We start from the raw sequence: 22,287 nt of genomic DNA, 5'->3' as shown, positions 1-22,287 counted from the left end.
GGTTCACCACCGTGCTTAGCGAAGCTGACGGCCGGCCGCGTGTGTACACAGGCAGGCTGGGCTGCCCACGCGTCATCACTTGCAGCTGACGCTCAGCTGACGCGCGGCGCTGCACGCCGGCCGTTTGTTTGGGCTCGGTCGCGGGCCGCACGCTATATTTCTGCCGCGCAGGGTCAACACGGCCCGGCGCTACTGATTTGTCGCTAACAGAAGCTAGCCACGGCCGGCCACGAATAGCGAGCCTCCGACAGCCTCCCACAGACCCGAGTCTCGGACGCTTCCGCGCGGACGGCGCGTCGGCGCACCCGTCAGTTTTCGTCAGTCCTTGTGATGCAACTACCGAAGGCTGCTGTTGACTCATAGGCCAAGTATCTTGGGACGCTACCTCATTCCCTCTCATCCAAACCTGGGATGGTTCCAATAACGGAGACGCTAACTATATTCTGCTTAGCGAGACAGGCAGCTGTGCCTCTTCGGACTCCTAATGACAAAGTAATGGTTTAGCCATCAAAAATAGAAGTAAAAACTTCCAACAGTAAGGTGGCTAAATACAACTTTATTTTGATGACAGGTTACATGCATACGATCCAATGATGGCCGAAACCGGTCATTAAAATCTACATCTAAATATGCTATTACATAATAAAGTGCGTGGCAGAGGGTTCAATGAACCACCTTCGTGCTCTCTCTCTCTACCGTTCCACTCTCGAACGCCACGCGGGAAAAACGAGCACTTAAATTTTTCCGTGCGAGCCCTGATTTCTCTTATTTTATCGTGATGATCATTTCTCCCTGTGTAGGTGGGTGCCAACAGAATCGGAGGAGAAAACTGGTGATTGAAATTTCATGAGAAGATCCCGTCACAACGAAAAACGCCTGTTTTAATGATCGCCACTCCAATTCACGTATCATGTCTGTGACACTATCTCCCCCATTTTCGCGATAATAAAGCTGTAGTTGGTGACCTTGACTGAAGTTTTTAATTCTGCATTTCATTTTATTCTAGATCGCCTCCGTATCTGAATGTCAAGCACATACAAATTTACGTTCATGCAGTGAGTCCAAAAGGTATTCGTCTACCTGCATATCTTCTACAAAACAAAGTCTGTGTAACATGAAAAGAAATGTATACAAAATCTAAAGAGCCAGTCATGTAAGAAGTACCTCGGTAAGTCATTTTTGTTGAAAAGCAAGGAAAGAAATACATCCAAATCGACAGCAAGGTTAACAAAATAGAAAATATCATACAAGGGCTAGATCATAAAGTATTTGTCCACCATCTGAATATGCCGAAATTCTGCGCACAGTGCCGCGTGGGATTGGCTGAGCGGTCTAAGGCGCTACAGTCATGGACTGTGCGGCTGGTCCCGCCGGAGGTTCGAGTCCTCCCTCGGACATGGGTAGGTGTGTTTGTCCTTAGGATAATTTAGGTTAAGTAGTGTGTAAGCTTAGGGACTGATGACCTTAGCATTTAAGTCCCATAAGATTTCACCACATCTGAACATTTTTTGCGCGCAGTGATTAGACTATAACGCTGACCCACGGCACACAATACCGTCAACTTTACGCGGCCCCATCCTATCGCCTGTTGTGAATCTGAACGGCGCCGATACAGTGCAATTAGCGCCGTAAGGGCAATGAGACGACGCTGATCGAAAGGAAACTTATTCTGCGCTTACATAATGAGTGCAAATCTTCTTGCGAGATTGCTAAAGTAGTCGTTAGACCTAGATCGACGGTTCAGTGACAATAGATCGATTTTGCGCAACAAAATCATTAAGAAACCAACCACGTACCGGACGCCCTCACACTTTGACTGATGCAGACCTGAGATTTATCATGAGGTAAATGAAGAAGAAACCTAAAATCAGCGCTCTTAAGTTGGCTGGGGAGTTAGATTCTAGGGGAAAGAAGGTATGTCCCAACACAATCAGAAATACCTTCAAAACGTATGGTTTTCACGGCCGGGTAATGCGCAAGAAATTTTGGGTCACTGAACAGAATCGAAAGATGGAACAGATTCAAAAAGGAAGACTTCTGGAATAGAGTAGTATTTTATGATGAGAGTAAATATAACGTATTCGCATCGGGTGGCAGGCAAATGGTGTGGCGTAAGAAGAATGCGGAGATGTTGCCACGCGATCTTGTGCCAACGGTTAAACACAGTGGTGGCTCCCTGATGGTGTGGGGCTATATGAGTGCTGCAGGTGTTGGAAAATTACATTTCATAGAAGGTACGATGGATCACCATCTGTATATCATCATTTTAAAGGCCAATCTGAATCCTAGCGCCGAAAATTTGGCTCTGCAAGGAAATTACATTTTTGAACAAGATAACGACCCAAAGCATACGGCTCTAAGTACAAGGCTGTGGCTCCTGTACAATACCCCAAAACAACTTAACACCCTTCATCAGATACCAGACATTAATCCTACGGACAAGTACTCGAAGATAGCAACAGGAGAAGAGACATTTCTTAAAAGAAGTACTAAAAGACGAATGGGACAAAATTCCAGCCTCTCTGACGGCAAACTTGGTCGATGCCCAGACGACTACAAGCAGCAATAGCTCCAAAGGGAAACCCCACTAAATATTAATTGAAATCATATTTTCAGATTGTAAATTACAAAAATATGAGTGGCCGAATACTTTTTGAAGTAGCCCCTAAATAAAGTCTCCATTTTGTCAAATTTATTATCGCTATGGATGTATTTATTCCCTTGTCCATCAATAAAAATGAGTTAGCAAGGTTCGTTGCATATGACTGGATGTTCACATTTTATGTTCCCTTCCTTTCACGTGACATCTACTTAGTTTTTTAAAAAAATTACGGTTAGACGAATACTTTTTGGACTCACTGTAACTACGTAGGTTTCTGCGGCCGGTGTTATGGTGATTAAAATTCTTCTGGATATTGTACTGCGTCATTGTATAAAATAATTTAATTATAAACTGTAAAACCAACGTTTCGACCGTATTACAACGACCTCCCTTCAAGGCAAGACTGGTTTTGACGGAGGAAATGTGGCTATAGCTTTTGCAGGCGATAGTTGTCAATACGACATATTTTTGAAACTTGAAAGTATGGCACATTGACACCGATTGTCTGCAATACATAGTGTCGCCTTTAATGTGTCAAAACTAGTCTCGCCTTGAGGAAGACGGTTTTAATACGGTAGAAACTTGATTTTACAGTTTATAATTAAACTGTTTCATACAGTGATGCAGTACAGCACCCAGAATTATTTTGATCATGATATACAAATTGTTTAGCATTTTGTTTCCAATTATTACACATACAGAATAATTGCACCTAACACTTGGTTCAAGAATCATAAAAGAAGGTTGTATACATGGAAGAATCCTGGTTATACTAAGATTTAGGAACCAGGTTTTAAATTGTAAGACATTTCCAGGGGCAGATGTTGACTCTGACCACAATCTATTGGTTAGAAACTGTAGATTAGAACTGAAGAAACTGCGAAAAGGTGGGAATTTAAGGAGATGGGACCTGGATAAACTGAAAGGACCAGAGGTTGTACAGAGTTTCAGGGAGAGCATACGGGAACAATTGACAGGAATGGGGGAAAGAAATACAGTAGAAGAAGAATGGGTAGCTCTGGAGGATGAAGTAGTGAAGGCAGCAGAGGATCAAGTAGGTAAGAAGACGAGGGCTAGTAGAAATCCTTGGGTAACAGAAGAAATATGGAATTTAATTGACGAAAGGAGAAAATATAAAAATGCAGTAAATGAAGCGGGCAAAAAGGAATACAAACGTCTCAAAAATGAGATCCACAGGAAGGGCAAAATGGCTAAGCAGGGATGGCTAGAGGACAAATGTAAGGATGTAGAGGCTTATCTCACTAGGGGCAAGATAGATACTGCCTACAGAAAAATTAAAGAGACCTTTGGAGAAAAGAGAACCACTTGTATCAATATCAAAAGCTCAGATGGAAACCCAGTTCTAAGCAAAGAAGGGAAAGCAGAAAGGCGGAAAGAGTATATAGAGAATCTACACAGGGGCGATGTTCTTGAGGACAATATTATGGAAATAGAAGAGGATGTAGATAAAGACGAAATGGGAGATAAAATACTGCGTGAAGAGTTTGACAGAGCATTGAAAGACTTGAGTCGAAACAAGGCCCCGGGAGTAAACAACACTCCATTAGAACTACTGACGGCCTTGGGAGAGCCAGTCGTGACAAAACTCTACCATCTGGTGAGCAAGATGTATGAGACAGGCGAAATATCCTTAGACTTCAAGAAGAATATAATAATTCCAATCCCAAAAAAAGCAGGTGTTGACAGATGTGAAAGTTACCGAACTATCAGTTTAATAAGTCACAGCTGCAAAATACTAACGCGAATTCTTTACAGACGAGTGGAAACACTGGTAGAAGCCGACCTCGGGGAAGATCAGTTTGGATTCCGTAGAAATGTCGGAACACGTGAGGCAATACTGACCTTATGACTTATCTTAGAAGAAAAATTAAGGAAAGGCAAACCTACGTTTCTAGCATTTGTAGACTTAGAGAAAGCTTTTGACGATGTTGACTGGAATACTCGCTTTCAAATTCTAAAGATGGCAGGGGTAAAATACAGGGAGCGAAAGGCTATTTACAATTTGTACAGAAACCAGATGACAGCTATAAGAGTCGAGGGGCACGAAAGGGAAGCAGTGGTTGGGAAGGGAATGAGACAGGGTTGTAGCCTCTCCCCGATGTTATTCAATCTGTATATTGAGCAAGCAGTAAAGGAAACAAAAGAAAAATTCGGAGAAGATATTAAAATCCATGGAGAAGAAATAAAAACTTTGAGGTTCGTCGATGACATTGTAATTCTGTCAGAGACAACAAAGGACTTGGAAGAGCAGTTGAACAGAATGGACAGTGTGTTGAAAGGAGGATATAAGATGAACATCAAAAAAAGTAAAACGAGGATAATGGAATGTAGTCGAATTAAGTCGGGTGATGCTGAGGGAATTAGGTTAGGAAACGAGACACTTAAAGTAGTAAAGGAGTTTTGCTATTTGGGGAGCAAAATAACTGATGATGGTCGAAGTAGAGAGGATATTAAATGTAGACTGGCAATGGCAAGGAAAGCGTTTCTGAAGAAGAGAAATTTGTTAACATCGAGTATAGATTTAAGTGTCAGGAAGTCGTTTCTGAAAGTATTTGTATGGAGTTTAGCCATGTATGGAAGTGAAACATGGACTATAAATAGTTTGGACAAGAAGAGAATAGAAACTTTCGAAGTGTGGTGCTACAGAAGAATGCTGAAGATTAGATGGGTAGATCACATAACTAATAAGGAGGTATTGAACAGAATTGGGGAGGAGAGGAGTTTGTGGCACAACTTGACTAGAAGACGGGATCGGTTGGTAGGACATGTTCTGAGGCATCAAGGGATCACCAATTTAGTATTGGAGGGCAGCGTGGAGGGTAAAAATCGTAGAGGGAGACCAAGAGATGAATACACTAAGCAGATTCAGAAGGATGTAGGTTGCAGCAGGTACTGGGAGATGAAGAAGGTTGCACAGGATAGAGTAGCATGGAGAGCTGCATCAAACCAGTCTTTGGACTGAAGAACACAACAACAACAACATGACACTACAAACTTACAGGGATGATGGAGAAAGGTACATGTATCAACTTAGCGTAAGTGACCCTGGTCTGGAAACGACCGAGACGGAAGTTACAAGTGAAACTCGTCCTCATACCTTTGACAGTGGGATACATGTACCGGACACTGTCGTTGCTAAGAATGTAGACTAGGCCATATAGAAGTTGTGACAGCAGCTCCAGTAATCCAAAGCAAATGGTATTCTGTCTACTCACATGAACCGCCCTGGTTTACAGTGTCTCTACTGTAGTAGGCTGCATTCAGTGTTTGAAGTACTCATGTCCACCAGCCCTAACCAAATGGAGTTCACGACGGAACTTTCAACCGTGATTCTCCAGTATGAGCAAGTAAATACAAGCAGCAGACGAGTGGAAAGGTTCTACAGGATCAAATATGCGTGTAGAAAACGTCCGGCTCATTCCAAGACTGTTCCGACTGTGAAGTGAAAGAGGGCAGCTGGTACCACAGTACAACGACCGAGGAGGAGGACGAACTACAAGGACTGCACACTTAGAAGATGCGCTGTTTGCTCGTGTAGATGACGTTCCTGTAATCAGCACTCGATTAGCTGCACTGAAGCGAATGTTTCACAGAGTAATGTTTGGCGAATACTACGAGAAATGCGGCTAGACCGCTGCCATCCACAGAAAGTTCATGCTTTGTCTCCTGCTGATTTCGGACCTCATGTTGTGTTCAGCTAATGACAGCGCTTTAGTCAATTCTCACTTTCCCGCGTAAGTACTCTACATGGATTAAGCCCGTTTCACCACAGGCGGAATCCTAAGCAATCTCAATAGTCGTATTTGCTGCGATGAGAGTCCTCACGCTATTTCTGAAAAGCCATCAACACAGATTACGTCAACTTTTGGACAGGGATAGACAATGAATACGTAACAGTTCCTTTTCTTTCCCCCCCCCCCCCCCCCCCCCACTTAAATGCACCACGATACACAGTGTTTATGACAGGCATAATACCAGTGTTTCTGGAACACCCACTTGTTATTTGTCAACGGATGTAGTTCCAACACGATGGAGCCCCACTCCACTTTGGACTAAGGGTATCGTGAACCAAGATCAGTCAGTCTATGAAAAGTGCGTAGGCAGCATCTTCATCTGAACTTACCCCACTTGATTTCATCTTGTGGGGCCATGCGAAAAGACTTGTATACAGGACGCCACTCGAGAGTGAAGAGGATATACCGGGGATATTAGAAATGTGTGCAATAGTGATTTTCTGTACTGACACTGGAGGACGCCACTTTGAACAACTGTGGTAATGTATCCGCCTGTGGACCTTGTGAAGGTAAATGGAATTCGTTATTACTGTGCCGTAGATTTGGTATTTTTCGGTCACCATTACTAGTCATCAACAAAGAAAATTATCTAATGGCATTGGGGAGTATTCAGTGGGAATATTATACGTCATGATCAGGGTTCGAAAGTTGGGACCCCCAGTTTGAACGCTGTGCGAGACAGAGATGGAGCTTGATTCGACTCTGTCGTTTCCGGATAAAGGCCCCTTACCTGTTACATTTACCCTTCTCCATCATCCCTGAAAGTTTGTAACATCATCACGGAATCACCCTACACTCTTGGTACAAATTCGTAAAACTGGGTATAATAATGGATTTTAAATATTTTTGTCAACATTTTTTATGGTGTAACGTCGCTGTGCAGCATTACAGAAAACAACGTTATTATGAAAAACAAGCGGCTCTTCGTTCACACGAAGTAATCAGCGCTATCAACATGGAATCTCAAGTCAATCTCATATTTCTAAGCTTCCAGAAACCATTTAACACTGTTTCTCTGAAGCACCTTCTAATCAAATCGTATGTCGCTGTGGTATCGTCTCAGGTGTTTGATTGTATTTTTGATTTCCGGTCACAGAGGTCACATTTCGTAGCAGTTAACAGGAAGTCACCTAGAGAATCCGAAGTGTCATCATCCATCTATTCGTAGCCAATATAAACGATTTAAGAGACAATTTGAACAGTTCTGTTGGACTATTTGTAGGTGATACTGTCATTTTCCGTCTTTTAAAGTCGTCATAAGATCAAAACGAGTTTCAAGTGCGCAACACAGTTAAAGGGCGACGCCTCCGAAACCTGGTAATTGCCCTCCCTTGCGACACAGGTATGAAATTTGACTACAGCCTTCTTCTGTAATGGTGCAAAATCGTAACACCCTGCAACACCACTATCACCCTCGCCGAAGCTTCAAACAGCGAGGTGTTGACACACGCGGAAAAAAGATTGAAACACAGAAGTTCGTGTGACGTGGACTAATGTTGTCACATTGACACCAAATTGCACCACAATTCTACCCAACGTCGCCGTGGACGTCAGTTGATGGGAAGGTCCTCACAACCCTTCTACTCACATTACACCCTTTCTTTTGACGTGTCTGCGATGGAGGTTAGAACCGGGACGCCGAGTGTTGAACACTCGGTTTTCTTATGGTGATCAAGGAAAACATTTCATATATACCGCCGCTCAATATACACACGAAAAAGCCTCAAGTGGTGGCGTAAAGTGCGTCAGTGAGACTATCCCTTCCCTTTGTCATTGATTCATACACATTTCATGTTCGAAAACGACAGTCCGCTGTGCGATGAGCAACAGGAAGACAGTCTTAACAATCTTTGACACTGCTGACGCACCCAGGACGATTCAACCCTCCTCTATGGACATCGTGGACCTGTAATCCCATTAAATGTGATGGTACCCCTTTGGAGTGTAGTGCGACCGCTATTTTTGGTCTGTTATATTGGGTGGAACCACTAAGGACCGTTCAAAAAAAATCGGCGAAATCTGAACGTGATCCAAAATAGCAAAGGATGTTTATGCTTTTTCAGGCCCCCTGTTTTGCTTCTTCAACTGGTCTCATCACGTGAGGGACGCGATATTGACACATGCTTGAGTAAAACGGCAAAGAGTCCCTCCGACACCCCGCAGTTTGGTGAACACACTCGGCACCTATGTTGAGCACTTAAAAATGTACCTGTACGCAGACAGCCAGTCATTGATTCCTAGGTGCCAATGTGACAGGCAACAATTTTGACACCTCCGAGCTGAGTAGCACTTCGTTGCTGAACTATCGTCTCTTGTTCACTTGTGAAATCTGAGGGATGTCGATGCCTGTCACGTCGACACCTAGGAAGTAACGACTGACTGTCTTTGCATAGGGAGGCACCTATGGTGTTGCCGAACTGAGCTGTTTTAGAGGAATCCTTTGCCGTTCTGTTGACGCATTGCCCCCATTCCCCCTCTCCCAATGATCACGTCACTGGAGGGTGCGAAGAAAAAAGAACTGAAAAAGTATAAACACTCTTTGAAACTTCTTAAAATGATTTTACTTAGTTGGACTGAAATAACTGGAAAGACGAAATTTCTTTATTTAAATTTTCTGCTTATATTGCTGAGAGAAATTGACTGTACTCTCTCTTTACTATTCTTTATCATCAACTACACTGACCTACAATATCCTAGCGCAACGCAATCTGACTGCTCAAAAAATGACAACCTGACTTCAAATAATTAATACAAAAGAACGTACCTGAATTAGAGGAAATCCTAACAGTGACTTACACATTACATCCTCATTACCCGAGCTAATGCAATACAGCAAGCGCCAATACAGCCAGCTAAATAAAAGATTCCAACTACTGTAGGCTCTAACCACTAATAGTCATATGGTTAGCAAAGAAAAGATTTTGTTGCAAAGCAAACAATATATTTTTTCCCTTAATAATGTTACAACCAGTTCAAAAATTATATAATCGTGCACGACATCTAGATCAAAAATTATATAATCATGAATAATATTCAATCTCCAAGTCGGACGCGTCCATGTCGTCCGCTCGCGCTACTACTGCAAACCTCCAACACTGCTAATTATCAATCTCTAACCTCCATCACTGCTGACTACGCACTCCCAACTTCCATCACTGATGGTTGTTCACCTCCAGCTGCAAGTCAGACCAGCCACAGAGTGTCTCTTACAGAGTAAGCACAGTGCAATCACAGATTCAATACGGAGCGCTACATAGCGCTACCAACATACAAACACATAAACAGCCTACTTACATCTTTTCTGCTTTGGACCATGTTCAAATTTCATCGAATGGATTTAACAGTCCCCAGTGGTTCCACCCTGTAGACCAAACATAGCGGGCGCACTACAATCCAAAGGGCTGGGATCACGTTCCGTGACGTTGCAGGTCCACGACGTCTCACAGGTTTAACCGTCAGGGAGTGTCGTGTGTGTGGGAGGGGGGGGGGGGGGGGGGGGGAGGGGGGGATAGGTTGGAAAGGGAGAGAGTGCTAGAAGTATCAAAGGCTGTCTAGATGCCGTCCTGTTCCTCATCCACTGGCAGTGACAACTGTAAAGGATTCTGACGTATGTATGTAGGCAACACTAATTTCCACAGTTGCACTATTAGTCTTCCAGAGCAAACAAATTATAATTAATACGTTATGCAAGGTTTGTATGTAGGCAGTGTGGCAACAGAATCTATGTTTTCCATGGTATATATCAAAGTAAGTCCTGAAACTTCCTGCCAGATTAAAACTGTGTGCCGGACCGAGACTCGAACTCGGGACCTTTGCCTTCCGCGGGCAAGTGCTCTACCAACTGAGCTACCCAAGCACGACCCACGCCCCGTCCTCACAGCTTTAGTACCTCGTCTCCTACATTCCAAACTTAACGGAAGCTCTCCTGCGAACCTTGCAGAACTTGCACTCCTGAAAGAAAGGATATTGCGGAGACATGGCTTAGCCACAGCCTGGGGGCTGTTTCCAGGATGAGCTCAGTTGGTAGAGCACTTGCCCGCGAAAAGCAAAGGTCCCGAGTTCGAGTCTCAGTCTGACACACAGTTTTAATCTGCCAGGAAGTTTCATATCAGCCCACACTCCGCTGCTGAGTGAATATCTCATTCTGAAAGTGAGTCCTCTTCCCTGGAGTCGTTTTATTGTTGATTTTAGGTTAGTGGACTGTTATTTGTCGTGTACAACTTGGCTCTTTCGGATATGCTTTCTCAGTACCATTGAGCTGTGACTCATTTGTGTTTTGAATATTTCCCATCTCAAGCGACTTGCTTACGGATAATAATGAACAGTGTAGTACTGGCCTAAATGTTCTAACAGTATTAGTCTGCACGGAATAAAAATGCAGATGGATGATGTTTCTTTAACTATGTGAAAGACTGTCTACGTATGTTAAACTCCGACAAGTGGTGATACTGTGTCGAAGTATCCCCATTGAGGCTTCACACCACTTGTTTGATAATTCCATAATTCTCATACGTTTTGGTAGTAAAATCTTGGGTCGAACACCTCGGGCATTTGTATTGGAATACTATAGGCTTTGCAAATTAGAAAAGCATTGCTGTATATATGTAGCATGGAAAGTACATACCAACGGTAAATTCAAGATTAAAAGAGAATGGTTAGTATCACCCACTTTCCTTAAAAATTGAGTCATTACTCCTTTTATAAGCAATGGAATCAGTGGTATGGTGACAATGCTCCATAAATAACAAACTGATAACGCCAAACCTCGATACTTGCAATTGCTATGGAAACGACATCATGCGGTACACGTTTCAAATGCGCAATATAGTCCAGGACACGAATCTGTAACCCAAAATTGCACACGTCATGGGTTTTCCAACGACTGCACTACCTGGAGATACATCGTTTTCAAGAAGGGACGTCGAACCGATGTGCAGAACTATAAACCTATATCTCTAACGTCGATCAGTAGTAGAATTTTGGGACATGTATTATGTTCGAGTATAATGACTTTTCTGGAGATTAGAAATCTACTCTGTAGGAATCAGCATGGGTTTCGAAAAAGACGATCGAGTGAAACCGAGCTCACGCTATTCGTCCACGAGGCTCAGAGGGCCATAGACACGGGTTCCCAGGTAGATGCCGCTTCGTTACAGGATCATTTGGTAATCGCGAAAGCGTTGCGGAGATGATAGATAAACTCCAATGGAAGGCTCTGCAAGAGAGACGCTCAGTAGCTAGGTACGGGCTTTTGTTGAAGTTTCGAGAACATACCTTCACCTAGGAGTGAAGCAGTATATTGCTCCCTCCTACGTACGTCTCGCTAAGAGACCATGAGGATAAAATCAGAGAGATTAGAGCCCACATAGAGACATACCGACAATCTTTCTTTCCACGAACAATACGAGACTGGAATTGAAGGGAGAACCGATGGAGGTACTCAAAGTACCCTCCGCCACACACCGTCAGGTGGCTTGCGGAGTATGGATGGAGATGTAGATGTAGATGGGTACGTAGAGCTGGAGGCCACTGGCGGCTACGGGTTGAGGGCCAGCTGGTGACGTAATGGCTGGCACCTGAGGCTTCGCTGCGCCGGCGAAACTGCAAGTCGAGCGCGTGCCGGCCTCACTGCTGAAGAGACTGCTGCTCTGCCAGCCCAGCTGTGGCGCTTCGCCTTGGGAGACAATCCTGTATTATTGCTTAATAACGTTTATTGCCAATAATGTTTCTCGGCGCTGTCGAGCGTAGCTAGGTCCCAACCACCGTAGCCTGCTCGGCTCTCTCCTGACGAACGTAGTGGTCTGGTGACTGGACCTCAGTGCGGTCTACTGCGGTTGCCATACAGGCATCTCACGTTGTTTATGACAATATACAGTACAATCACCACTTATTTTTACATTTACTTTTAATCCATACATGAACACTTTTATTTTACCTTTATTACAAGTATACAAGTTAAAAGAAGATGGAGATAGATAACTGGTCTTTTCAAAATCCTTATTAGGCTGTTCCCCAACACGAGAAGTTCGATGACTAGTAACATCTCGTTTAGAAAAAATCTCTTGAGCAGGAACATTAACAACACCACGATGTCCCCTATCAATTGCTACTATGAACCAAACATTACCATGTGAAAAAAGTATCATTAACATCGAAAATTCAATTTACATTCTACGAGAACAGATGGACCATTAAGCATAGCATTAGCAGCCGCAGATTTAAAAGGTATTTTATTCTTCTTACCACCAGTTTAAGTTAGTAATGATTATGCATGGCTTAGTGGCTCTGAGCACTTTGGGACTTAACATCTATGGTCATCAGTCCCCTAGAACTTAGAACTACTTAAACCTAACTAACCTAAGGACATCACACAACACCCAGTCATCACGAGGGCATGGCATAGTGTTGCATTTGCAGGACAGCATTATTTCATACATCTTCCCATGAGGTGGTGCCACAGTTCAGAGCTACTTAGGGCATGGAAAGATTTAGGTGCTTAATACAAAGGCTGTTAATTTTTTCCCCATATTCTATTCAAGAGTGGGATAATTGGTACAGCTAACTTCGATACCAGTTGTAGCGAAACTAAGATGAAGTTGTAGCAAATAATACAGAGAATTTAGACGTAGAAATAGCATTGTTTATTTCAGTACAAACGTCAAACTACTCTCTTCAACAACTACACTTTAGGCTATAAGATCAGCCAACACACAGACAGGAAGTATACCACTCAATTCCACAGTATCATTCCATTAGACAGACCTGTCACTGACTGTACAGACAGCTTTCACAACAAGAAAAATAGCACAATGAACTCAATGGTAAATTCTGCAACACGCAAAATTTCTTATCACAGATCCACAAACGTATACATTTTAATGTTATTAACATCTACGCAGGCAGGCAACTGGTTAACAATTAAGAAACGAATGCCAATTCTTCGAGAATGATGGGTAACCTAACAAAACCAGGTCTAATTACGATGTGTTGTAAAACTTAATTATACAATTGCTTAAAAATAAGCGGAATAAAAGGATGGCGAATATGACAAGGGTGTAATTGGCACCACTATAACAATAACCACACAGCTGCACGAGAAATCCTGAAAATTTACTTTGCAGCAATTAGGAACTAAAGAAGAGTGCATAGTGCCCTTTTCCAATCTTTTGGAACGCTACGTTCTTCTACAGACCTATGGTACACCGCTACAAGAAGGGGGACAAGTTCCTTCGCGTGCTCTGTGTAAAATCGAACTGGTATCCGATCAGGTCCAGCGGCCTTTCCTGTTTTGAGCGATTTTAATTGATTTTCTATCCCTCTGTCATCTATTTCAATACCTATCATTTTGTCATCTATGCGACAATCTAGAGAAGGAACTACAGTGCAGTCTTCCGATGGACGGGAAAGATTTGCGCTCAGGAGACACGCCCCCAGGTCAACCTACAGTACTCGCTGTCACGCAGGGGTCAGCTTTAGTCCCCAGCTCGTGGTCGTGCGGTAGCGTTCTCACTTCCCGCGCCCGGGTTCCCGGGTTCGATTCCCGGCGGGGTCAGGGATTTTCTCTGCCTCGTGATGACTGGGTGTTGTGTGATGTCCTTAGGTTAGTTAGGTTTAAGTAGTTCTAAGTTCTAGGGGACTGATGACCATAGTGCTCAGAGCCATGTTTCAGCCTTCAGCCTCCGTTTAGGGGACAGGAACCGATAGTATCGATAATTGCTACAGGAATGGTATGAGCAACAGCAGTCATCATGCAAGGTAAATGATAGACATTGTGCTGGTCACGAAGGTCAAGCCTCCAGTACGACTGCAGGGTGATAGCAGTCTCCGCGCTCCATCAGCATTGCTTTGGAGTTTGACCCTGCAACTGGCAGAGGCAGGGGCCTTCCAGCTTGTCTCCGTCCAGCATGACTTGTGACTCCATAGGCGAGGGTCGACTCCCATACCCTCCCTTCCCACTGAATATATGTAAATGACACGAGGGCTCTGGCTACCATTGGACATTCATGAATCAGCACTCAGCAAGGAGTTACGTTGGCGCTTTCCATTCGCCATGCAGGGTAGTGGGGATGGCAATCCCATCCTGTATCCTGGTTTCTCGTCGTTGTCAGCTCTCCTAGTGGCTTCAAACATTCGCTACATCTTTTACAGAATCTGCTGTTGGTTCGGTACCTGAATACTTATTGTTGCGTTGTGCTAAGGCCTTCCCAGCGGCACTCTGCTTTCTCACTTATGTGACGGTGACTCTCGGCTACCACGATGATATTATCCTTTCCTTTCAGACCTCGGCACTCGTGTGTTCCCCGGTGCTACAGTAGGGTCCGTGTTTGTTGCAACTCCTTACCCCTGGCTAGCTGCCTGCTAGCCATTGACGCGGGCGGTCCGGCTTCCAGGAGTTGCCAAGGTAGAACATGGACAAAATTTTACTGTCTGCCAGTGCTATTATCCTGAGGCGTAGCAAAAATGCAGACAGTAACTCATCCTCTTTATGTGTAAGTGCACCAGATCAAAACAAGGTGACACGCAGAATGTCGAAATGGCACACAACACACTGTGCGTCGCGGGACTGTTGTCAGTTGGTCCACTGTCTCATAGCTCCCAAGTCGATGGCACGAAAGCTCGCAAACTTAGCAGTTTAGGAATTGATTCCAACCTTGGCTTGAAAGCCAATGATCTTCCTCTTTTGGACGTCAGGTACATCACTCTGTTTCCTCATTACGACAAAGACTATACTATTTTCCGCGTCCTCCATCACAGTTTATATACCCTCCACTGCTAGTGCTGCCACCTGTCGATTTGTGAATGGTTATTTCACATTGATGTCGAATATAGGCGGTGGCCACATTAAGGTGATTCGATCATGTATAATTACCAAGTGTCTTTGGAGCTCAAACTAAGGGAAAAAGGCATGAATTAGAAGGTTGGTACAAAGTACAACTAACTTTAGGACAAAAGAATCTTCTCTAGCTTCTCTCGCACACTGCCATGCTTTCAACTCAGACTCAGGAAACAGGAAGGGAAGCAAATAATGGGTACGGTATGTGGAAGATACTGTTGGGCCTACGACCGCGTACGGCATTCCTATCTCCTCTTCAAGCTCCAAACTTTGACCCTTCCTATTAACTGTCTGTCTGATCGCCACCTTCCTTTCTCACCGTCCTTCCTATGTTACCATCCATAACACGGAGTCCTATACCTTTCACCCTTCCGCCGGTGTGCCCCAAGGTTCCGTCCTTTCCCCTCTTCTCTACCTTCTTTACATGGTGAACATGCCACCGCCTTCACCCCCGTTACACCTTCTCCAATAGGCCGATGACACCGCCTTCCTTGCCCTCGCCCCCACCCTGCATCGCTCCCAGCACCTTCTCCAATCCCATCTTGACTGGTTCACAACTTGGTGTAACCAGTGGCTGCTCAAGGTTTATCCTTCCAAAACCCAGGCAATCATTGTAGGCAAACCACCCCTTCCTTCTGCCTCCTTGATTTTTATGTCACCATCTGTGGCCGTCCTATTCACCTTACCCCCGCCCTCAAATACCTTGGCGTCACCCTTGACCGTCACCTCTCCTGGACCCCCATCTCCTTTCTGACCGCACATGGGGTTTGGACCCCTCCACGATCCTCCACACCTATAAATCCCTCATCCACCCCATCCTCTGTTATGCCCATCCAACCTTCTACAAGTCCCTTTAAATCCTGGAATGCCATGCGTTTCACCTCGCCTATCGCATCTGCCTCCCTTCCCCCACGCAGATCCTGTATGAATTAATTCCTTTCCCACACCTCCTCCTCATCCTTGCATGGATATGGATCCTTTACACCTCCCGTAAACTTGACCCCCCTCACCCACTTGTCTTTCCCATGCTTTCCCACCCCTTTCTGCTGCCACACTTGTAGAGCTGCATCCCACCCGCTCCCTATCTTGCCACACTCCATACCCTTGCCCAAGGTGGCTTCTGTCAACTTCCGCTTCCTGATGATGCCCTCATCCTCTCCATCTCCCCTTACTACCAGCTTTTATTCTCCTCTTCCTCCTCCTGTGGTTTTCCTCCAGTTCACCCTTTTTCCCTTCTGTCCCTACTAACTTCCTCCCCCTCTTCCCCCCTCCTCCTCTCCCTGGGCTTCCACACAACCCCCTACCTTCTCCCCTCCCCCTCCCTTCTTCTCTCCCATTGGCATCTTCCAACCCCCCCTCCCTCCTCCCCTCACCCCTTCCCTCTGGCAGGCCCCCACCTTTTTCGTGTGCACAGTATGTTTCTAGTGCGTCTGAGACCGTCGCCAATGTGGTGGTGTTTGTCTACCCTTCAGTTACACAGTGTCTCTCCTTCAGTGCTCTTCCGTTCACGTGTGAAACTCTGTGTCTCCGTTGTGTACAGTGCTGGACGCTTTTTATACAAACAACGCATCCGTGAACGCCTTCATTTTTTTAATATGTATGTCTCCTGCTTTTATCCTCCACGTCTGTCAATATGTCTTCCTGTTTTCTGTATGTTTATTCTGTGGCCGAAGAGCGGCATAGATAGGCCGTTACCGCCCCCCCCCCCCTTGTTGTAAAGGTGTTAACATTACAATAAAGAAAAAAAAGATACTGCCGGTTTCAAGTAAAGAATTAAATAACACGTCCCTTTGTAGTCGTCCCCCAACCAACAGTGTATGCTCAAAATGAGCAAAAAAAGAGAGCAACAAGATCATATCATAAGTAGTGATGAAACAGCTACAAAATTATGAAAGGGAGGCGATAAATGTACCCATTACACTATGACTGAGAGAGCGTACATTTTTGCGTGTGCAAGTTACAGACAGGAAGTGAGTCCAGCATTCATGTATAAATATTTATTCAGTGAGGATAACGGCATTTCTAACGAATCGTTAATATTCTCCTGTACTATTCCCTTTATCCAAGAGCAAGCTAACTATAGTAGGCTTTTCTTCAACTTCCACGACAAACTAGATAGCACAGCACGTACAGAGTGGTTATAATTAAATTTTAGTTACTCAAGTAGGGGCCGCCATGAAAAACAAGTGAGAGTAGGACAGCTGAGGAAATATTTGTAAGGGCATGCAGAGGACAAATAAAGAATGAACTATTGAAAGAAATACATTACAGTTGCAGCATGCGAGGGTTCAGATCTGGTTCAAAAATGACTCTGAGCACTATGGTAATAACACCTGAGGTCATCAGTCCCCTAGAACTTAGAACTACTTAAACCTAACTAACCTAAGGACATCACACACATCCATGCCCGTGGTAGGATTCGAACCTGCGACCGTAGCGGTCGCGCGGTTCCAGAATGTAGCGCCTAGAACCACTCGGCCACTCCGGCCGGCTTCAAATCTGGTGGTATTGGTCGTTACGCAGTTTGGAACGGTCGGCCAGTGATTCGGGTTCCTCGACATGTGTTATGAATTAACTGAATGACCTCAGGAGCAGCATGAGATGAAGCTCCATTGTACATCAAAACTGTCGAGCCGAAAGCACCTCTATCGTGTAGAGCAGGAATCACACGTTGACGAAATAGATTACAGTAACGTGTGCCGTTCACGCTGCATGTTCTTGGTTCTTTCGGTCAGGGTTCTTTAAAGAAAAATGACCCAATATTGGAGTGTGCTGTGAAGCCACACAACAAAATGACGCGTACATTTTGCATGTGAACTTCATGACCGTTCGTTGGCAGTGACGAATCGTAAATGCTACTATTGTGAGTGTTCACTGCCCCAGTAAGCGTAAAGTGTGTTTAATTACTCTACAAAACGATCCAAGGTCACTCGTCGGTCAACTCCAACCCTTGCAAGAACCGTAAGAGCAAAATCTACTCGAATGTGTGCGTCACGTGGAAAACGTTAGTGAGTCATATGAAGCTTGTACGGATACAGTGAAATGTGCAGCGAAGCTACACAAGCTAACCATGGTTTAGGGTTAGCGTCTTTGATTAGCAATCAATGCGTCATAGGTCCGTGGTTCGTAACCCATCACCACTTAGATTTTGAATAAAAATCATCAGCAGTAGCGGCCGAAGACTTCTAGCACAAGAAGTCACTCCTCGCTCAGCCGACGGCCTTACCAAAGAGGGCGGAGGACTGGACAGAGATTCTACACAGTCTCTTGTCCTTGCGGTGGGAAACTGTCCCTACAAATCGAAGAATGAGCAATGATCAACAGCATGAGGATGCAGAAGGGAATGGAAGCAACTGCGTTAAAGACACATAATGTGTATCTACAGGATATGTGGCCCTTTACTTGAAAGAAAGTTATGATGATCTCTCCGTTGGCAACAGATAACTGAATAGTCCCTCATTCGAATCTCCCGGACGGTACTGTCGAGGGGGAGGTGATAATGAGAAAAAGATTGAATAACCAACGAAAGGTTCTACAAGTCGGGGAGTGGATTGTCAGAACTTTGAACGAGGAAGCCATGGTAGAAAATCTCAAAAGGGAAATGGTAAGGCTCAATCTAGCTATAGTGGCGGCCAGTGAAGTGAAACTGAAAGAAGACAAGGATTTCTGGTCAGATGAGTACAGGTTGATATCAACAGCGGCAGAAAATCGTAAAACGAGTGTGGGATTCGTTACGAATAGGAATCCAGGGCAGAGAGTGAGGTACTGTGAAAAGTTCAGTGATAGGATTGTTACCATCAGAATCGACAGAAAACCGACAACGATAGTCCAGGTATAGATGCCAACGTCGTAAGCCGAAGATGTTATAGAGAAAATGTATGAGGATACTGAAAGGGTAATTCAGTACATGAAGGGAGATGAAAAACTAATAGTCTTGGAAAACTGGAATGCGATTGTAGGGGAAGGACGAGATGAAAGGGTTACCGAAGATTATGGGCTTGGTACTACGAATGAAAGAGGAGAAAGTTTAACTGGGTTCTGCAACAAATTTCAACTAGTAATAGGTAACACACTGTTCAAGAATCACAAGAGGAGGAGATATACTTGAAAAAGACCGGTAGTTAGTGGATGATTTCAGTTAGATTACTTCATGGTCAGGTAGAGATTCAGAAATCAAATACTAAATTGTAAGGCCCACCCAGCAGCAGATATAGATTCAGATCACAATTTAGTAGTGGAGAGGAGTAAGCTGAAGTTTAAGAGGCCAGTCATCAAGAATCAGTGCGCAAAGAAGTGGGACATGGAAGTACTAAGAAATGAAGAAGTAACGCTTGAAGTTCTCTGAGGATATAGACCCTGCGATATGGAAAAGCTCAGTAGGCAGTTCAGGACAGCTCACTAGATAGTTCAGTTAAAAAGGAATGGCCATCTCTGAAAAGGACAGTCGCAGAAGTTGGGAAGGAAGCCGTCTGTACAAAGAAGGTAACCGCGGGCAAGAGAAGAAATACTTCAATTGGTCTATGAAAGAAGGACGTACAAAAATGTTCAGGGAAATTCAGGAAAACAGAAATACAGGTCACTTAGGAACGAAATAAATAGGAAGTGCAGGGGAGCTAAAGCGAAATGGCTGCACGAAAAATGTGAAGGAATCGAAAACGAAATGTTTGTCGGGAGGACTGACTCATCATATAGGAAAGTTAAAACAACCTTTGCTGAAACTCAAAGCAAGAGCGTTAACATTAAGAGTGCAATGGGAAAATCACTGTTAAAGCAGAGGAGAGAGCAGATAGGTCGAAAGAAAATACTGAAGGCCTCTGTGAGGGGGAGGACTTGTGTGATGTGATAGAAGAAGAATCAGGAGTTGATATAGCCGCGGATCCAGTATTAGAATCAGGATTTAAAAGAGCTATGGAAGGCTTAAAAGTAAATACGACAGAAGTGATAAATAACATTCCATCAAAATTTCTAAAACGTTGTGAGAAGTGGGTACAAAACGACTATTCAGGTTGGTGTGTAGAATGTATGAGTCTGGCGATATACCATCTCACTTTCGAAAAAACATCATCAACACAATTCCGAAGACTGCAAGTGCCGACAAGTGCGAGAATTATCGCACAATCAGCGTAACAGCTTAAGCATCCAAGTTGCTGTCAGGAATAATATACAGTAGAATGAAAAAGATACATGAGGATGTCTGAGATGACGATAAATTTTGTTTTAGCAAAGGTAAAGGCACCAGTAATGCAATTCCAACGTTGCGGTTGATAATGGAAACGAAACTAAAGAAAAATCGAGGCATGTTCATTGGACTTATCGACCTTGAAACCGCGTTCACCAATGTCAAAGGTGCAATTCTGAGAAAAATAAAGCTAAGGAAAATACGAGTAATGCACGAGAACCGAGAGGGAATAATAGGAGAGGAAGACAAAGTACGAAGTGCTCGGGTATAAGAGAAGGATGTAGTCTCCCCCCCCCCCCCCCTTCTGTTCAATCTATATATCGAAGTTGCAATGACGAAAATAAAATAAAGGTTAAACAAAGGAATTAAAATTCAAGGTGAAAGGATATGAATGATAAGATTCGGTAATGACATTGCTATCCTGGGTGAAAGTGAAGAAGAATTACAGGATCTAGTGAATGGAATGAACAGCGTAATGAGTACGAAATATGGACTGAGAGTGCATCGAAGAAAGACGAAAGTTATGGTAAGTAACAGAAATGAAAACAGTGAGAAACTAAACATCAGAATCGGTGATCGAGATGTTGAAATTAAGGAATTCTGCAACCTAGGCAACAAAATAACCCATGACGGACGGAGCAAGAAGGACATAAAAAGCAGATTATCACTGAAAAACAGAGTATTCCTGGCCAAGAGAAGTCTACTAGTATCAGACAAAGACCTTAATTTGAAGGACAAATTTCTGAGAATGTACGTTTGGAACACAGCACTGTATGTTATTGAAACACTGCCTGTGGGAAAACCGGAAAAGACAAGACTCTAAGCATTTGAGATGCGATGCCACGGAAGAATGGATGGCTCTGAGCACTATGGGACTCAACTGCTGTGGTCATCAGTCCCCTAGAACTTAGAACTACTTAAACCTAACTAACCTAAGGACATCACACACATCCATGCCCGAGGCAGGATTCGAACCTGCGACCGTAGCAGTCGTACGGTTCCGGACTGCGCGCCTAGAACCGCGAGACCACCGCGGCCTCCACGGAAGAATGTTGGAAATTAGGTGTACTATAATGTAAGAAATGAGATTCGCCACAGAATCTGTGAGGAAATGGAAAACACTGACAAGAAGAAGAGACAGAATTTTAGGAAATCAATTAAAACATCAGGGAATTACTTCCAGAGTACTGGAAGGAGCTGTAGAGGGTGAAACTTGTAAAGGAAGACAGACATTGTAATACATCCAGCAAATAATTGGAGACGTACTTTGCAACTGCTACTCCTAAATGAAGAGGTTGGCATAGGACAGGAACTCGTGGCAAACAGCATCAAACCAGCAGCAGACTGATGACATAACTTTTCGAAATGTGGGTCGTGTAATGTTCAGCTGTGGTGACGCAGCTCGTGCACTGCTTCGAGATAGCATATTGCGACCGGCATTCTCAGCCATGGCAACTGTAAAATCTTCAACAATTTGTGAAGCAAATGGCCGTCGGCCTCTCGCAGGAGGAAACCGAATCTTTGGCCGATCTTTTCAAGACCATTAGATTTGTACCCTCTCATGTAGAAATTAAAATGTGTTAATTCCAATGGTTTATTCGTTATTCATCTTGTACATGTCCCGACAAATGTTTACATAAAGTTGCAGAGTCTTACGACCACTCGTTTTTCGTAGGAGCCCTCTCAGAGAGGGGAAGCTGGTTTATAACCATCCTGTGAATACGAAGCAGGAATAGCATATCAGAGTTTTAGCATCTCAACGGCGCCTTCTAGTGGTGGATTGTAAACAGTTAAAAGGCTGCGCTCTATGAAGCAAGAGTGCTGCCGAAGGTCGGTAGTTATAGCATGCACTTACATG

General features: G+C 44.1%; 1 non-coding gene across 1 annotated transcript; it reads right to left on the bottom strand.

Moving 5' to 3' along the window:
• Positions 1 to 10,199: 10,199 nt before the first annotated feature.
• Positions 10,200 to 10,274, bottom strand: Trnap-cgg. The gene has a single exon. It is a non-coding gene; the product is annotated as a tRNA-Pro (tRNA).
• Between the last annotated feature and the right edge of the window lie 12,013 nt (positions 10,275 to 22,287).

Source organism: Schistocerca piceifrons, chromosome 6 (genome assembly GCF_021461385.2).
Source record: "Schistocerca piceifrons isolate TAMUIC-IGC-003096 chromosome 6, iqSchPice1.1, whole genome shotgun sequence".
Taxonomy (NCBI): domain Eukaryota; kingdom Metazoa; phylum Arthropoda; class Insecta; order Orthoptera; family Acrididae; genus Schistocerca; species Schistocerca piceifrons.
The sequence above is the reverse complement of the archived record's forward strand: the minus strand, read 5'-3'. Positions and strand labels throughout refer to the sequence as shown.